Consider the following 13880-nt stretch of genomic DNA (forward strand, 5'->3'; position numbering starts at 1 on the left):
AACCTAGTATAGTGAATTCAAACATGGGAAAAATATTTTTACAATAGCATATTTAGGAAGCAAAGAAATGATTGAAAATCACTGCTTCAGCCATTCCCATTATTAAAATATATGATCAGAATTCACCACAGTATGGAGAGTGGATGGACAGTTGTTTCGTAGCTAAGTTGTGTCTGATGCTATGAACCCATGGACTGCAGCATGCAGGCTCCTTTGTCCTCCACTATCTTTATTTGTATGGTAGGAGGACACAAAATTTTACACAGCAATCAAATGCCAGGCATTATTGGTTGTATATTACTTGCTCTAATTAAGAATGGCTCTGTTAATCCATATCCCCCTGTGAATAATGACCCTGAAGCACAGAGAACAGCAATTTCAAAATAAGATGTACTAGATAACTCACATTACTTATTTCAAGAATTCTTTAAGTTTTTTCTAAGAAAATGGAAAGACTCTGACAGAAGAAGTAATGAGTGGTTTGCACTTGAGTTTCCCCAACACCATCATTACACATTTGAGGACTGTGTATTCCATCATTTTAAGTTATGGAATGGCACACCTGATACACCCGCAGTAACTCATGGCTCCACTCTTCATCAAAAATAAGCTGTTATGGAAAATTCCATAAATTCAGCCTGTAGAATGTAGAGGTTTCATTAAGTTAAATTTGGCGTGGGAATAACATAACCTTACTCATAAATACAATATGGTTAAAATGAACTCTCGCAAGAAAGAAATAAATCAACTCTTAATTACATTGATGCAGTGGATGATACCATCTCATTATTAAAGAAGAAACTCAGTGTATACAAAAAATGTATTTTCATAATTTATAAGTACACATGTTGCTGAATTTTTAAAAGTCTGTCCGGTTTAAAACTATAAGACAAATCTTTTATTCCTCAGTCTTTTGCCACAGAAGCAAATATCTCATTGAGTCCTTTTTATATGTGGAGAGTAGAGGGATCTGGAACCATGTGTCAGAAATCCTTTCCCTCATTCTAAATATATTGATCCTGTTACTCTGGTGACATTGATTCTATGGAGGGGTTGTTTAAATGCAGATAATTAGTGTTGAGCCATACAAGCAAACCAATTGTCTCAGACTTTTAAAATGATAGAGAAACTTAAATTATATTTTCTCAATAAAAATGGCAGCTCACCCAGCCCTCTATGTCAAAAGATTGGTTTAGAATTGGTGCTATAAATGAAGCATTTCTTCTTTTGTTTTGGCCCCTCTAAAATTTGTTTCAAAAATATCTTCCTGACTTTGATCTTCAGTTAAATTTCATTAAGAATTCGCACTGGTCAATAGGCCTCCTTGTCTGCCCATAGGAGGCAATAATATGCCCAAGAGTATAAACAAACCAAGGAAGAGTGTGGTAATCCTTTTATTCTCTTTAGAAGGAAGCAGAGGAAGCTCACTAATAAATAAATGATGCCACAGGGGTTCTTATTCATCTTCTGTCATGTAATCCTACAAATATGAAACATGTTTTATTTGGCCTTTGTTTTATTTAATTAAAAGGAAACCAGACTCAGAGACATTAGATAATTAGCTCAAGTTTAAACAGACATAGCTGGGACTTAAGTTCACTTTTGATTATAAAACCAATTATCTTCTCCTTCTAATTTTATTTCCTTGTATGTGTGTGATTTCCTTAATGAAAAAATAAATAGAGAGAGTGCAAATTTCTCTATGGTAAAAATGTGCTTCTACCTGGCAAAATAAAATATATGATGCATGTGTGTGTGTTAGTCACTCAGTCGTGTCCCACTCTCTGCGACCCCACGGACTATGGCCCACCAGGTTTCTCTGTCCCTGGGATTCTCCAGGCAAGAATACTGGAGTGGGTTGCCATTCCCTTCTCCAGAGGCAATTTCCAACCCAGGGATCAAACCCTGGTCTCCTTGAGCTACAGGGAAGTCCTATATGATGCATAAGTTACTCAGTAATTTCCCATTCAAAAATAATCAAAGTACAGCAATAGAGACAACATGTTTTTGTTATTTGGTTTTTGGGTGGGATCTTAGTGGTCATTATGTGCCATCCATTCTTCAGATTGTTTTTACCTGTTAATTCATATACTCTACACTACACTCCTGTGAGTTACATACTAATACTAAAACACTATTTAAAATATTGGAAAATATTAGACCTTTTAAAAATATTTTTAAATAAATGTTTAAAATAGTATATACTTTTATGATATTCCAAATACATTTGAAATATAACTTTTCAAAATATTTTAAATTGGAAACTTAAATTTAAAATGTATAGCTGGAGAACTTGAGGTAGCATTGAGGCCGAGATTGAACCGTGAGCCCAGGGCATGTGACTTTGGTCTGCAGTCAGGGATCTTACACAGAACATTGTCAGTTTCTCACATTTATGGTTCACTGACTGTATATTTCAGTTCAGTTCAGTCACTCAGGCATGTCCGACTCTTTGCGACCCCATGGACAGCAGCACGTCACGCTTCCCTGCCCATCACCAACTTCCAGAGCTTGCTCAAACTCATGTCCATCAAGTCGGTGATGCCATCCAACCATCTCATCCTCCTCTCATCCCCTTCTCCTCCTGCCTTCAATCTTTCCCAGCATCGGGGTCTTTGCAAATGAGTTCATTCTTCACATCAGGTGGCCAAAGTATTGGAGTTTCAGCTTCAACACAGTCATTCCAATGAACACTCAGGACTGATTTCTTTTATGATGGACTGGTTGGATTTCCTTGCAGTCCAAGGTACTCTCAAGAGTCTTCTCCAACACCACAGTTCAAAAGCATCAATTCATCGACACTCAGCTTTCTTTATAGTCCAATTCTCAAATCCATACATGACTACCGGAAAAAGCATAGCTTTGACTAGACGGACCTTTGTTGGCAAAGTCATCTCTGCTTTTTAACATGCTATCTAGGTTGGTCATAGCTTTTCTTCCAAGGAGAAAGCATCTTTTAATTTCATGGGGGCAGTCACCACCTGCAGTGATTTTGGAACCCCCCAAAAATAAAGTCTCTCAGTTTCCATTGTTTCCCCATCTATTTGCCATGAAGTGATGGGACCAGATGCCATGATCTTAGCTTTCTGAATGTTGAGCTTTAAGCCAACTTTTCCACTCTCCTCTTTCACTTTCATCAAGAGGCTCTATAGTTCCTCTTCACTTTCTGCCATAAGAGTGGTGTCATCTGTATATCTGAAGTTATTGATATTTCTCGAGGCAATCTTGATTCCGCCTTGTGCTTCTTCCAGCCCAGCGTTTCTCATGATGTGCTCTGCATATCAGTTAAATAAGCAGGGTGACAATATTCAGTCTTGATGTACTCCTTTCCCGATTCGGAACCAGTTTGTTGTTTCATGTCCAGTTCTAACTGTTGCTTCTTGACCTGCATATAGATTTCTCAGGAGGCAAATCAGGTGGTCTAGTATTCCCATCTCTTCTAAGAATTTTCCATAATTTGTTTTGATCCACATAGTCAAAGACTTTGGCATTGTCAATAAAGCAGAAGTAGATGTTTTTCTGAACTTTCTCTTGCTTTTTCAATGATCCAGTGGATGTTGGCGATTTGATCTCTGGTTCCTCTGCCTTGTCTAAATCCAGCTTGAATATCTGGAATTTCACAGTTCATGTACTGTTGAAGCCTAACTTTGAGAATTTGAGCATTACTTTGCGAGATTACTTTGTGAGATGAGTGCAATTGTGCGGTAGTTTGAACATTTTTTGGCATCGACTGACTTTATATTTACTTATGAAATATTTTGTAAAGAGGTTTTGCAATTAGTTGTAATCTGTGGAGACATTAACTGAATGCTTGTCTGCAGTAGAGCTAAGTGAATAGAGTGCATACCTTGCTTTTCAGCAAGTTTGATTCTCTTTGTATTTATCCTATTTGGGATTTATTGAGTCCCTTGGGTCTGTAACTTAATATATGCCATCAAATTTTAGACATTTTCAGGATTTAAGTTTTCTGTTACTTTTTCCTGTCAATATTTCTTCCTGCTCTATTTCCCATTATCCACAAGTTGGAACAAGTCTCTAAAGTTTTGTTCATTTTTCTTCAATGTTTTTCTCTCTTGATTTAGATTAGATAATTTCTATCAGTATTTCTTCAACTTTCCTGATTCTTCCCCCTGATATCCCATTTTATTGCTGCAGCTATACAGTAACATCTTCATCTCAGATTTTATATATTTCCATTTTGGAATTCCCATTCTTTATATTCTCCATCCCTACTTGCTGACTCATTGTAAACAAATGTTCAATTAATTATGTAAATGTAGTTGTATTTCATTATTGAAACAGATTTATAGTAGCTGCCTTGAAGTCTTTTTTTTTTTTTAACATAACACAGGCACAACTCAAATATCATCTTCATTAAAAGTTTTTTCCCCCGTGAGTATGGGTTACAGTTTACTGTTCTATCACAAGTCTTGCATTTTGGGTGAAAACTGGACCCTTTGATACTATATTATAGCAGTTTGGCTTCTCAGATGGCTTAGTGGTAAAGAATCTTCCTGCAGTGCAGGAGACCCGAGTTCAGTCCATGGGTTGGGAAGATCCCCTGGAGAAAGGAATGGCCGTTCACTCCAATATTCTTGCCTGGTGAATTCCATGGACAGAGGAAACTGGTGGGCTGCTGTCCAAAGAGTTGCAGAGAGTCAGACATGACTGGGTGACTAACACTTTACAGTAATCATCATCTCTGATCTGTTTTCCTGATGGATCTTGATAATCATTAGTTAAGTGACACCCAGGCTCACAAAGCCATGTGCAGGTGCCAATGTTTTTGTTCAATTTGTTTTCGTTTTATTTGTTTGTTTGTTTTTAAATTTTTAGCACATCCTTTTCAGAGGGTTGCTTATGGATCTGCATAGTCCAATGATCAACAATATTTCAGTATAGATTGTACTTAAGTACTGTATCAAGTGACCTTAGGGAATAGCAAAAATAGTTCACAGTTATCCAGCTAAATATTTACTTCTAAAAACTTGCATGCTAATTTTTATGCTTTGTTTTCACTATCTAAAATGGATAACATCAAAAATCATAATCAAGAAGTTAGCCAAGTTGCTTGGAGGGCTTGTGGCTGGTTACAAGACTACTGACAGGACAAACGTTATGCAGTCCTGCTCAAAATTAAATCTTTCAAAGGAAAAGAGTTGCATCTTTTTGTAGGTCTGAGGATTTGGTATTCCATGCTCTCAGCACTCTGGAGGCAGAGGTCACTGTTGGCCTGATCTCAGTGCTGGGCGGTAAGACTTCAGGGAGGAAGGACAAGGTCTTGACTCCATCGTTTCCTTTCCTCCTGCTTCTCACTGTTTTCTCAATCCACCACGTCCTTAAAAAGGACTGAGCTTCTATTATTGTATATTTATCTCCCCAGTTTGCTCTCTAAAACTGTCACTTTTCTTCTGTCACCTGCTTTCTTTCTTTTCTCTTCTTGATCCTTAGTAGTCTCGTCAGACTTTCTAGTATACGTAGAGCTAAGTTTTGAGAGACTTATTTGCCGCACTAAGTCTTCCAACACTGCTGCCGCCAACACTAGGCAGATATTAATATAACATATAAAACAAGTCACTTGACTTTCACTGCAGAATGACTTATTGTCATGTCATATATCTCTTTTAAAACTATAACATGGAACCCACAGTTTGGGTACTCATCAATTGTTTAAAATTTGAACTATCTTTTATAAAATACCAGTAAAATGTCAAAATAAGAAGGTTACTCATTTTTTTAGAATGTTACTCTTAAAAATAGTCAAAAGTTGCATATTCTAGCAACTTATTTCTTATGATTTTTCAAGCCTTATTCCTACATACTGTTAGATTAATAGAAAGCCACAAATCTGCTCTGAGAGTTTTTTCATATTACCAAAAATTGTTTTTAGAATTCAGAACTAAGAAATTGTTACTTTGCTTTGGAAAAACATGTTCCAATTTTTTGGAACATGGAACACTGGAAGCTTTTTAAAGTTTTCCTGGAAATTGTGCTCTGTTACACTCTGTCTTGGCACAGTATGAAATTTTCTTTTCTTTTGCTATTTATCAAATGGACCTTTTATTTTGATTCTTATTTGTCTTAAGCTGCTTTGTAAGAAAGCAATATAATCAACTACTCAGATACATACTTTAAAGTGTGTTTTCAATATCCATTTAGAGAATCAGAGAGATTTATCATCGTCATTGACAATATCATCATTATAACTGCTTAGCCCAGCATAGCTCCTATTTCCTTGTTTTTACTGAGGTTTTCTTACATCCATACCTACTTTGTCTATATTTCAGTCCTGTATCAATGCTCCCCCAGCCCAAACTATTGTTGTATCCTGAATATTACTTTTTTTTCATTTATTTTTATTAGTTGGAGGATAATTACTTTACAATATTTGAATATCACTTTCTTATCCTAGTAGCCCTTCTCTATGATCCAACACAGAACCTGGAATATTTATTATAATAATAACTTCAGGAAGTGTTTGCATAGCTATTTTTGTAAGTGTTTGGGGGAATATTTCAAGCACTTGGGTGGATCACAAAATTACACTGTCTGTAGTGGCTTTTTTTAAGCATTGACATTCCTTGATCCTTGATACATTTTTCACATTAAAATGAAATCTGACACAAAGATTTTGTACAGCAAAGGAGCCCACAAACAAAACAAAGCAAAACCCATCAGAGCATGAGAAAATATTTGCAAATAAAACAACTGTCTATGGATTAATCTCCAAAATAACCAAGCAGCTCAATAGCAAAGAACAAAAACAAAATAACCCAATCAAAAAATGGACAAAAGATATAAATAGATGCCTCTCCAAAGATGATAGTCAAAAAGCACATGAAAAGATGCTCAAAATCATGACTATCAGAGAAATGCAAATCAAAACTACAATGAAGTAATACTTCACAGAGATCAGAATGGCCATCATCCAAAAATCTACAAACAATAAATGCTAGAGAGGGTGTGGAGTAAAGGGAACACTTTCTACACTGTTGGTGGAAATGTAAATTGGTACAGACACTGTTGGAGAATGGTATGGAAGTTCCTTAAAAAACTAAAAATAGAATTAGCATAAGTTTTAGTTGCTCAAGCATGTCTGACTCTTTGCAACCCCATGGACTGTAGGAAACACCAGATTCCTCTGTCTGTGGAATTCTCCATGAAAGAATGCTGGAGTGAGTAACCATTTCCTTCTCCAGGGGATCTTCCTGACCCAGGATTGAACCTGGGTTTCCTGCATCACACGCAGAATCTTTACTGTCTGAGCCACCAGGTACAGTAATTCCACTCTTTGGCATATATCTGAAGAATATCATAATTTGAAAGCACACACACACCCCCAATATTCATTGCAGCACTGTGTACAACAGCCAAGACATGGAAGCAACATAAATGTCCATACAGATAAATGGATAAAGCAGATGCAGTGCATATATCCATGGAATATCACTAAGTCATAAAATGAATGAAATAATGCAGTCTGTAGCAGCAGGGATGGACCTAGAGACTGCCATGCTCAGTGAAGTCAAACAGAGAAAGATAAATATTGTTATGATATGTGCAATCTAAAGAATGGTGCAAATGCACTTATTTACAAAACAGAGACACAGTCACAGATGTAGGATAAAATTATGGTTGCCAAAGGAGAAGAGGTGGGGGAGGGATAAATTGGGAGATTGGGGTTGACATGCACATTACTGTACCTAAAATAGATACAAAATAAGGACCTGCTGTGTAGCACCAGGGACTTTACTCAATACTTGTGATGACCTATTTGGGGAGAAACTCTAAAAAAGATTGGATATGTGTATATGAATGACTGATTTACTTTGCTATACAGCAGAAACTAACAGCATTTTAAATCATCTACACACCAGTAAAAATTAATCTTAAAAAATAAAAAATAAAATTTAAGTGTACTAGCCTAAATTTATTTTATAATAAGTTGTCCCAGATGACTTTATGATTTTGAATGAGCTTCACGTCATTTGTCCTTTATATATGTACTTTTATGTACTTTTTTTTATGTGCATACTTTTATGTACTTTTTAAGGTCTCTCCAACTTATTTCTATTTATATGAGTTTAAAGTCTCTTTCTCTTTCCTTATCTATGAATTGTTTATGGTAACTTCAAACCCTCAGAATTTATGATTCTAAAATGGACTCTAAAGTGATAAACTGAAGAAATACAAAATTAATTCCATTAATTAGTAATCATTCAAAGGGAATGCAATCAACTAGGGAATTAATCAACTTGTAACTTAGTTGCCTTGGCCTTGTCCTTTTAAGCATGTTAAAACACACACCTTTTATCTCACATAAATCATCTCAATGACAGCTGTTTACTAAATGTTTGTTGAAGAAAGCTTATTTTCTTTTAATTTCCAATAATTTTATCTTAACATGAAATATATTTTCATAAAATAAAATTGTTTCCTATATGGCCACATTTACTACTAATAACTGTAGGACCTAATTTTTAGATTACATTAAAAAGGAGCTTAAAAGTATCTGAAATCAATTAGATGAGTCTTACAGTTTCTACTTAGTTATTCTAAACCAAACTGAGCAGATATGACCTAAATCCCAATGAGCAAAGGGATTTTTTTTGTCTTCAGACCCAGTTATGGACTTCCATACTAACTAATGCTTTTTAATACAGTATTGCTATTATAAAAGAAGCAAGGAAGTCATTACTTTTCTGTAACAATTTGTATGGATTTATTACTTAATTAGTTTCTTACCTTTATCTGACAAGGGTTATTGAGTACAGCTTATACCTCTATAAAGCCAGAACAAAATCTAAGTAATCTTTTATAGAGTCCCACATTAAAATACAATATAACCAGACAGTAAAATGTATTAACACACCTCAGAGAGTTTTCAATTTGTCATATCTTTCAAGCAGTTGGAAAGATATGTATTCAAGAAGTGATTTATTTCCTGTGAGGAAGCAAAACCACTCAACAAAAAATAAAATTAGTTATTTCTACTCAATTGAAAATGGTTAACACCTACACAAAATCATATTAAGCTGCTCTGAAATGAGGCACTTTATGCACAAGCAGAAATGGAGATCAGATAGTTACTAGAGGAAATAATACTAGCCCTAACACAGTGAGCATTGAAAATAACTTACAGAGAAGACAAGCGCCAAATCTAATACATGTTAGAGTTCAATAATATAATTGGTACTGTTGTGATTGCTATTATCTTCATATTTATCTATATTGTCTTATAATCACTAGAAGAACAAAGACATGTGCGGTAGTCAACATAGTCAAGGTAGACAGAGAAACAATCATATCCCAGGAAAATCTACAACTCTTTAGACAGATAGGAGCAGAAATTTGAATACAAATATTTACTCACCAAAAGTGAATATTATAGATTTTACCAACTGTCAAAAACTTCTCAGGTCCCCTGAAACTCACCTACAAAATAGAGCCTGTAAAATGTCTGACACTCTTTTTAGAATGATCCATTAAGCTTTCCAAGAGTCTCTGTTGGTAATCGGAGTTCTTTACCTTTGGGGAAATAGCAATAAATGAAATAGCGAAAAAAATAAAATCAGCACAAGCAAATTTAGTTCTTTGAAATGAACAAATCTTTAGCTTGCTTAATGGCAGGGAGTGGGGAGGGTACTAAAATTGTGGAAAGCAATAATGATAGATAGACCTTCACAATTAGCCTTAGAGAAATAATATGAATTGCAGGGTAATACTATCAGCAATTGTATACCAACAAACTTTATAACTGCTATATTTGTGTCCCTCCAAAATTCACACGTTGAAACCTAACCCTTATGGAAAGGCCTTGGATGTGAGGCCTTTCAGGGATGATGAGGCCATGAAGGCAGAGCCCTCTTGAATGAGATTGGGGACCTCATAAAAGAGAGCCCAGAGAGCTCCCCTCCCTCCTTCCATCATGTGAGGACAAGGAAGGAAAACAGCCGTTTATGATAAAAAATGTTATACTGTTTAGATCTTAACTCTGCCAGGACCACACTATTGGACTTTGTAGTTCCAGAATTGTGAGAAATAAATTTCTGTTGTTTACAAGCTCCCTGGTTTATGGCATTCTATTGTAATAGACCTGGTCTAAGGAAATAACCTGGATGAAATTGACCAGTCCCTAGAAAGACACAAAATTCTGAAACTGAATCCAGAGCAAACAGAAACCTTGAATAGGTTTAAGAGATTGACTCAATGGACACAAGTTTGAGCAAACTCGGAGATAGTGAAGGACAGAGAAACCTGGCATGCTGCAGTTCATGGGGTCACAAAGAGTCAGAAACGACTTAGTGACTAAACAACGAGAGACTTATTTCCCCCAGAGAAAAGCTCAAGTCCAGACAGTTTCATTAGCAAAGTTTGCAAGCTTTTTAAGGAAGAATTATCAGTATTTTACAAATTCTTCCAAAAATGCTGCTGCTGCTAAGTCGCTTCAGTCGTGTCCGACTCTGTGAGACCCCATAGACGGCAGCCCACCAGGCTCCCGTCCCTGGGATTCTCCAGGCAAGAACACTGGAGTGGGTTGCCATTTCCTTCTCCAATGCATGAAAAGTGAAAGTGAAGTCGCTCAGTTGTGTCTGACTCTAGCGACACCATGGGCTACAGTCCACCAGGCTCCTCCATCCATGGGATTTTCCAGGCAAGAGTACTGGAGTGGGGTGCCATTGCCTTCTCCGCTTCCAAAAACAGAAAAGGAATAACTACAGCCTAACTCATTCTATGAAGTCAGCATTACCTTGATACCAAACCTAAGGGGGAAGAAAAAAATCATAACATAGCACCAATATCTGTTATGAACAGACAAAAAATCCACAATAAAATGCTAGCAAACTGCATTCCACAGCATAAAAAGAAATTTATTCCTGACAAGTAGCATTGATCCCAGGAATGCAAGATTTGCATAACATACAAATATCAATAAATATAATAGACCAAATTAATATAATTAAGAACAAAAGTGTGTGATCACTTCTATGGTCTTATAGAAAGTTCTGCCCTGGGGGATATGGGCCATTCTAGTTCTGGGGTCCAGCACAAGGAAGATGAGCTCCAACGGGAATGACCGGGAGGGCTGCAGGAAGCCCGGGCTCCACTCATATGACCCCACAATCCTTTACTTGCTCTGAAGGCAGGGTGGAGGGAATGAGGAGGATCACATCAGTGGCTGCCTGGTTTCCCACAGCCGCCCTAGCCTGTGCCCCAGCCTGAGCCACGCACATGCCCAAGCCCTGCTCACTTCACCATGCACTTCTGCACAGAGCGAGGGATGCCATGAATGTGAAGAGAGCCTGGCCACGGGATGCTGGCTCTTACACGGTGGGCGCGTTGAGCTGGTTCCAACCTCCACCCGTGGCCCAACCACCACAGCCCGTAACACCGTTACACACGGACTGCTTACGTGGGCCCACCTGCCTTACTGAAGCACAGCTTCCCAGCAGGGTCAGGTGGTGAAGGTTGGAGTGAATGGTCCGGATGAGAGGGGAAAGGGAGGTGGAAATGCAGCTGGGGCTGTTAATGATAATGCTTGCAGAGACGGTGCATTGGAGGCAGCCCAACCTCTCTGTCTACGTGCAGCCCATGGAGCCCATGCCCATCAACAGCCTGAATGGGCCCCTTCTGCCCAGCACTGAGGCAAGGGACCAGTGTGGAGAGATGGGGACATACACACTTAAAGGAAAAGAGTCCGCTCAGACCAGACTCTCAGGGCTTCTGCTCCAGCAACTTGGGATCTTACCCCTTCCGGGATGGATGGTGACAGCCACTGAGCAGAGAGGAAACCCCAGCTCACAGCTACAGCCCTAAGCCTCCATATCCCGCTACACCTCCTCCCAAGGTGTTAGCTGCCAGCACACCTTGAGGAAGGACGCAACGTACTCACGTCAAATCCAGCTCTCCCTCCAAAGGCATGGGCCACAGCTGGACTGTACGGTGAAGCTCTCACATAAGAACACCCCTCTAAGACCACAATAAGTAACTGTTCCACCTAAACCCACAGTCAAACAAAATCAAAGACAGGAACTGAACTCAATGGAAAAAGCAAGAGAAAAAGAACAACAAAAATAATGAAACGGAAATAATTTACCCAATAAAAAACTCAAAGCATTAGTGAGAACCAGTGGGGAGAGGGAAAGGAGGAGGGGAAGTTAGGGGTAGAGAATTAACAGGTACAAACTACAACACATAAAATAGATAATCAGCAAGAACATATTGTACAGCACAGGGAAATAGGACATATAGCCATTATTTTATAATGACTTTAAATGAGACACAATCTGTATAAATATTCAATCACTGTGAATGGGAATTCTACACAGGAAACAAATATAAAATTGTACATACCTAAAGTTCAATAAAAAAACATTGCTGATACACAATTTTTTACAGTGTTTATTGCTTAATTTCTTATTCTACAAATAATGCATTCTTATTATAGAATAATTAGAAAATAAAGTGTTATGAAGAAAATTAATATGAAATTAATACTGAAATATGTACATTTCTGTCCTGTATTTTTATTGTTTGAAAATATGCTTAACATAAAATGCACCATCTTGATCATTTTTAAGCACACAATTCAGTGGTATTAAGTGCAATCACATTGCTGGATGCAAGCATCTTTTAAAGTGAAGAAAAACTATATATTTGAATCCTGAATGATAAACCTCAGAAAAATATATGATGACTTGGGAATAAAAGCAAAAAAAAAGAGAGTGAAGACAGAAGAGGTTTATTTGTATACGTTTATTGTGTGATATTGGAGAAGGAAATGGCAGCCCACTCCAGTGTTCTTGCCTGGAGACTCCCACAGACTGAGGAGCCCGGTGGGCTGCCGTCTATGCGGTCGCACAGAGTCGGACACGACTGACGTGGCTTGGCAGCAGCCGCAGCATGGTGTGACATCTGTTTTGTTTTTTTTTAAGAGTTTTTTCAGGGTCCTACTGCTTTAAAGAAGTTCAGGCGTAACAATAGCTAAGAAACAGAACACTCAACCTCAGACTTCCGGTGATTTGAGATAAAAGGAGACACAACAACAAAGGCAGGTCTGCTCGCCAGGTAAGATCTATGTGGAGTGCATGCTCTTGTTCAGCGCATCTTGGATTCGGAGCTAAGTGCTCACAAAAGTAACTGTGTGTGCACATCATGTCCTGGGGAAAAATGAACTGATTGTCCAAAATAAGTCCTTCCCTTTCTGATGTGTGAACATTCTGACACCAAGAAAATCCCTCTAGAAAATTCACATGATACCAGAAATTTTCTATTTTATACACGTGAAAGAGAAGGGTGAAAGGGTTAGTCACCCGTTCATGTCCAACTCTTTGGGACCCGATGGACTGTAATTCGTCAGGCTCCTCTGTCCAGGGGATTCTCCAGGCATGAATACTTCAGTGGGTAGCCATTCCCTCCTTCAGGGGATCTTCCTGACCCAGGGATTGAACTTGAATCTCCTGCACTGCAGGCAGATTCTTTACCACTTGAGCTACCAGGGAAGCCCATTTCATACAAGGCAGATAGAAGAGGGAGGACTGAATTAATTTTACAAAGCTAATAGATTCTTGATTCCAATGCCAAACAGAAGAGTATAAAAAAGTAAAGCCAGTATCAATCTCATTGATTAATATAAGTGTAAAAATTCTTAATAAAATAATTTAAAAATTCTAATCAGCAATATATACAAATAAACATTTGTGCATATTTATTCTCAGTATCAGAAAAAAATAAATGAATGTAAATTTTTATTAATGTAAATATTTATTAAGATTAATGCATACAAAACATGTGGTCAACCATGTAGATGCAGAGAACTAATACAAAAAAGCTAAAACATATTCATCATAAAAGTTATTGTTAACTTAGGAATAGAAAAG

The sequence above is a fragment of the Cervus elaphus genome, chromosome 18, assembly GCF_910594005.1.
Source record: "Cervus elaphus chromosome 18, mCerEla1.1, whole genome shotgun sequence".
NCBI lineage: Eukaryota > Metazoa > Chordata > Mammalia > Artiodactyla > Cervidae > Cervus > Cervus elaphus.